Source organism: Cibotium barometz, chromosome 54 (genome assembly GCF_041138505.1).
Source record: "Cibotium barometz isolate CiBa-2024 chromosome 54, ASM4113850v1, whole genome shotgun sequence".
In the NCBI taxonomy this organism is placed as follows: Eukaryota; Viridiplantae; Streptophyta; class Polypodiopsida; order Cyatheales; family Cibotiaceae; genus Cibotium; species Cibotium barometz.
In genome coordinates this window covers 13,834,406-13,840,405 of record NC_141099.1, presented here as the reverse complement: position 1 = coordinate 13,840,405, position 6,000 = coordinate 13,834,406, and positions in this window count along the sequence as shown.

Below are 6,000 nucleotides of genomic sequence, written 5' to 3'. Positions count from 1 at the left end.
AGCAGTCCTGCAGACAGAGGCAATCACCACCTACTACATCAGTGCAATTAGGACGGTGATGTAATAGGCCATCATCGCCTGTGGCGCTGTAGTGCACATCGCATCGATGACCTCCATCAAGCTCACTGCAAGCTTGTGGGCAAGATGTAGAATGACATCCAAGAGGTAACATGTGGCTTGGATCACAGCCAGGATGCTCCCTACTATGCTCCACACCATCACATACGGCTAATGTTTTACCTCTGCATTGTGGAAGTGACTGTCGGGGTTGTGATGTTCTACATCATTGCTGCCTACTCTATCCGGTACGAGTCTCTTATGTGGTTTACCCAGTCTTTTGTTCAATGTAGACCTTGTCTTCATGGTTCCTGTCACCAATTGGCCGACCATTTGGTCCATTCCTAGTTTTTGCGTCTCGTTCACTTGAGGCCAGGCCGGTGTCTCATGTGAAGAGGCCAGTATTTTGCTGACATGGACGGGAGCCAGACTGGTGCCACCCGTGTGTTAGCAGGATGGTGTCGTATGGACGGGAGCCAGATCAGTGCCACCCGTGTATGACCTGGACTGTGTTCGATCGATGGGACTGTCACGCCATGGAAGAGCCAGTATTCGTGCTGTGTTTTGCCTATGGGACTGTCACACCATAGGGAAACTCGTGCCTGGAACTGTGTCTTACCTATGGGACTGTCACTCCATAGGAAGACCAGGTTTTTATGTTTTATGTCGTGCCAGTTTTGTGCCGACAGATATTTTGTACATATTCCATGAATGGGAGATATGTCCATGTTACTATTTGCACATGCACACATATTTTGCATGTTTGAAACTGTTTTCGCATGACATGTATTTGTGTGTTTGCCTGCTTGACGTGTTACTTACTGAGCGGGGACGCCTGCCAGTGAGTCGTGAAGTCTGCTCTGTATTCTGACGAGTTTTAGTGCATGTGAACAGGTGGTAAGTATGTTGCACAAGTAGTTTTTAATATTTTAACCCTTTATTTTATAAGGTTAGGTGTTCACATTCATTTAAAAGTGGGCACCCACTTTGGGGCCAAGGTGGGGAGCCCCACTTTTAAATGAGTGTGGGGGTGGGCATGGTCACCTACCCCCACTAGTCCCCCTTCATGCATGCGTGGGAAATCCCTAGTTGTATCTTCACTTGAATTTTATTAAAAAAAGGGCCCCCTTCAAGCGTAGAATGAATCGCTTCCTTCTGGCGTTGATTTTTCACCAACCTGCGCTTCCTTTCTTGCAAGCGATTATGGCCCCTGCACTACTAGCTGCAACCAAACCTGCTCCCAGGCGGCTGCTGCTGAATCTATATGTGCCCCTGCTCCTACAGCAACCAGGCTGCGGGCTGTGTCACTGAATTTTGCTGCTGGCGCTGCCATCTCCCCCCTGTACTCTGGCGCATGCTCTTCATGGAGGCGACCCTCTGCTGCTGCTGGCTGCGCCTGCCTCTCTACAGGTGGTCGAGTGCTGTTGCAAGCGGCTGTTAACTCCACGCATGCTGCTGCTCTTCTCACAGGCGGCTGTCTATCTCTACAGGCGGCTGTGTGTTTTATCTCTAGCAAGGCTACGCTGCCTTTCCTTCTGCAGGCGGCTGTTACCTCCAGACTGCTGCGCTACCTTCTCATACTGACGGCTGTGTACACTACTGCAACCTGTCGTCTTCCCTTTTACAAGTTGGTGCTACAGTAGGCGGCTGTGACTACTTGTACCAACGACTCTTCTCCTACAGCACTGCTGCACCTCAGGCTGCACCTCTGTAATCACTATTGGTGGCTGCCCATTATCTACAGGCGGCTGCCCCCACTTGAAGCAACCAGGCAAGAGGCGGCTGTGCCCATTGTGGTGGAACTTGTCTTGGTGATTCTTCACGAGGCAACTCTTTCTTCAACAAGGGTGGTTTCATCTTCATCATACCACAAATATTGGTTTCCTATCAACCATCTACAAGTAAGTGATTTTCAGATTTGAGTAAAGCATTTAATGTTTAAATCTGATAAGGGATTCATCCCTCTACGGCCACACCCGTTCGGTGCCGGGTTGTCCAAGCTGTATTGGCGAACCTCGGTCCAAAGGTGCTGAGATCGGGAGAGCCAGGCGTTAGTACGAGAGCGCCTGTTTGTGCGTGGTCTCGGAACACCAGTGAGGCGCTCTCCGCGGAGTCCAGTGAAAGCACAGGACCGTAGCGATTGGGCCACACTAGTGGTCGTTCTGCTTCGAGTTTCTACATCGAAATCCGAGCCTATTTGTTTGGTACTGTTTTCATATGTACATGGACATTATCTGGTTCTCAGAACCCATGGAGCATTGTATTCATTAAATACTCCCAATAAATATATCATATATTGAGGGGGGGGTCGGCCCGTTCCGGCCCCAGAACTGGTGTCCATCTTTCCATTTCTGTTCATTTAAATTTCAAGTTGTTTTAAGTTGTCCATTTCAAATTTGTGGTTTTAAAGTTGTGATATTAAGCGTGTGGGTGTCCAACGGAGTCCTTCCCACTTGACGGGATCGGTTGCATTGGTATCAGAGCACGGTTGTTTCCCTCTTCCTAGTGGGGAAACGAACCTGTGTACTGGACATCCCGCTTCTAGCAAACTTTGAACACAATGGACAGCCAAGGCAACCCTTTGGAAGTGCCTAATTCGAGGGGTCCATCTAGTGCTTCTCGTGGGTCTAATGCCCTGCGTGGTAGGCACAAGCCCCTTGAAAGGGTTCTTGATAGTGAATCCAAGGGTCAACTGTCTCCAGGAAAGACAGTTATGCTTGAACAAGAGCCTGAAGCTATGAGGGCTGAAATGGAACATATGAGAAAACTTTTGCAGGCTCAAGAGCAAGAGTTAAAGTTTTTACATGAAGATCCCCATCTACAAAGTGCTATTGAAGCCAGGAAGGCTGATGCTATGGTTGATGTAACCTTTGAATCAATGGCTCGTGAAGTGGGCAAGAAACCAAGGGAGTTGGCACTTGCCTATCTCCTTCGCAAAGGTGATATCAAAGAGGGGGATGACGGAGAGTTGAAATTCAGAAATCCACCTCGTTTGAAGCATGGAGATCCCGCATCCCAAAGGCTGAAATCTTTTATGCAAAAGGAAGAGGTGACTGTCACCTCTTGACATGCATCTTCTCCCCAAGGCACTACGCCTGACAGATATATGTATGCCAGTGCTCATGGAGGGCATCAAAGTCACATGCATGCAAGATATGTATCTCATGGTGACAGGTCTGCTTCCAGACAAATTTTGCCTTCTGAGTTGTCTCATGGAGAGACCATGCCATATGCAGGTAAGTCACATGCATCTGAATTTCGAGTTCGTGGAGCACATGCCACCGTGCCCCATGAAGCTTCTATGACGGCCCATGGAGCCCATGCAGATAGGGCTACCCCGTTGGATAAGGGGAAAAGAAAAAGAGAAGACCATGAGCCTCATGCCAAGAAGCTCAAGGAATTCAAAGCAGGTGATAAATCTGTCAAATTTGATGTCTTTCATGGTGAACATGATGCTTCTAAGGTGTTAGCGTTTGTGGCACAGTTCGACATTGCCTTTAGTGATGAGGATTTCACAGAAAAGTCGAAGGTGCGCCATGCTAGCATGTTTCTGAAAGGCACTGCTGCTCATTGGTGGATCACCGAAAAGATCACCAAGGATCCCATCTCTACTTGGAAGGAATTCAAGGATAGATTTTATGCTCAGTTCTTGCCACCCAATGCAGAGCAAACTCTCACTCAAAAGTGGGATAGGCTGGAACAAAAAGATAATGAGAGTGTGCAACAGTATGTTAACAAATTTTGGAAAGTGTTGCTGGAAGTGACTCCCTTCATGCTAATCTCTGAGGATGAAAGAAAGAGGAAGTTTCGTTCTGGATTGCAACCTGCATATAGATCGGGTATTGAATTGCACCCAAAACATACGTTGCAACAACTCACAGCTTCTGCTCTTGCTACAGAGCAATTGGTGCTCAAGATCAAGCAGGATCAAGGAGGTTCCAAGGGGAAGGACAAGGCTGTCCCAAATCAGCAAAAGGGTGGACAGCCACCTAAAAAGAACTTCCGGGAGCCCTACAAGGGTGGTAAAGCTGAAAATAACACATCTAAAGAACAGGGCCCAAGAAAGAACAAATTCGCCTTAACCCCGGAGCAAAGAGAGCAATATGCTAAGGATGGAAAATGCTTTTCTTGTGGTAGCAAAGACCACATGTTTCGGCAATGCCCAGATCGCAAACCAAAGCACGAGGACAAGCACACCAAAGCAAATGTTCATGCAGTTCCTGATGTGCAAGGTAATACAGGTCATGATGCAAAAGAGCGTCTGGTTTGCAAAGCTTGGGGGCAAATCAAGGATCAGCCCGCACTTTTCATGTTTGATGACTGTGCAACTGACAATTTCATCTCTATGCAAATGGCAGCTGCATTGGGAATTGAGGTTGAAAGCATGGGACCTCAGATTGAAGCCGAAGCTGCATTTATTGGTAAAGAGGTGCAGGTTACCCCTTTGATTGGGAAGTTGCGTATCCATATATAGGGCTACCTTGATAATGAGCATTTTCTAGTTGCTCCTTTGAATGGATGTGATGTATTGTTGGGCAAGCCGTGGCACCATAGGCTTGAGCCCCGCAAAGACTACAAGTCCAATATGATTTCTTTTATGCATAAAGGCCGCATGCATTTTATTGATGCTGGCAAAGAAGGGGATTCCATCCCAGTTATATCACACATCCAAATTAATAAAGCAATGAAAAAGAGTCTTTCAGCGTACTTGATTTTTGTGCGTGATAATCTTGTGCCAAATCATCAAATTGTGGATACTATGTCTAATGATAGGCTGAATTTTCTTAATGCATTCAAAGACTGTTTTGCTGACTCGTTGCCAGGTGAATTACCTCCCCAAAGGCCCGAAGATCACCGTATAGATCTTGTGCCAGGTAGTTCTCCACCTAACAAACCCGCATACCGAGTGAGTGCTGCACAACAAGAAGAAATCATGAAGCAGGTAAACGAGCTTTTAGAGAAAGGTTTGGTTCAGCCCAGTTCCTCACCTTACTGCTCTCCTGTGCTTCTTGTTCAAAAGAAGGACGGATCATTCCGTATGTGTGTGGACTATAGAGCTTTGAACAAGCTTACCATCAAGAACAGATTTCCTATTCCACGTATTGATGATATCTTGGATAAGCTTGATGGCTCAGCTTGCTTTAGCAGACTTGATTTGAAGAGTGGTTATCACCAGATCCGAGTGGTGCCACAAGATGTCCATAAGACTGCATTCAGGACAGCCTTCGGATTATATGAATTCTTGGTAATGCCTTTTGGTCTCACCAATGCTCCTGCTACTTTTAATCGTATGATGGATAGGATATTCCGATCCCATCGCAAGTTCACAGGAGTCTTCTTTGATGATATCTTGGTTTTCTCCAAGAATGAGCAGGAACACAGAACTCATTTGGTCACAGTGTTCGAAGAGTTGCGGAAGCATAAACTTTTCGTCAATGCCAAGAAAAGTGAGTTTTTCCTTTCAGAGATTCATTATCTGGGACATATTGTATCCAAGGATGGAGTTACAATGGATCCTGCAAAGATAGAGACTATTCGGAATTGGCCCGAATTGCAAAACGTACATCAAGTACGTAGTTTTCTGGGATTATGTTCGTATTACAGGCGTTTCATAAGGCATTTCGCCATGATTGCCACTCCTCTACATGATCTCACGAAGAAGAAAACTGCTTTCAAATGGACTTCAAAGGAACAGGATGCTTTCTTGCAGCTCAAGCATGCGATCATATGTGGTCCAGTATTGATTGTTCCTGACTTGCACAAGTCATTCGTGGTTGAATGTGATGCTTGTGGTGATTGCATTGGAGCTGTCCTAAATCAAGAAGGGCATGCAGTTGCATACGAGAGCCGTCGTTTGCATGATGCCGAGCTTCATATGGATATCTATGAGAAAGAGCTCTTGGCTGTAATTCACGCCTTAAAGATTTGGAAACACTACCTTCT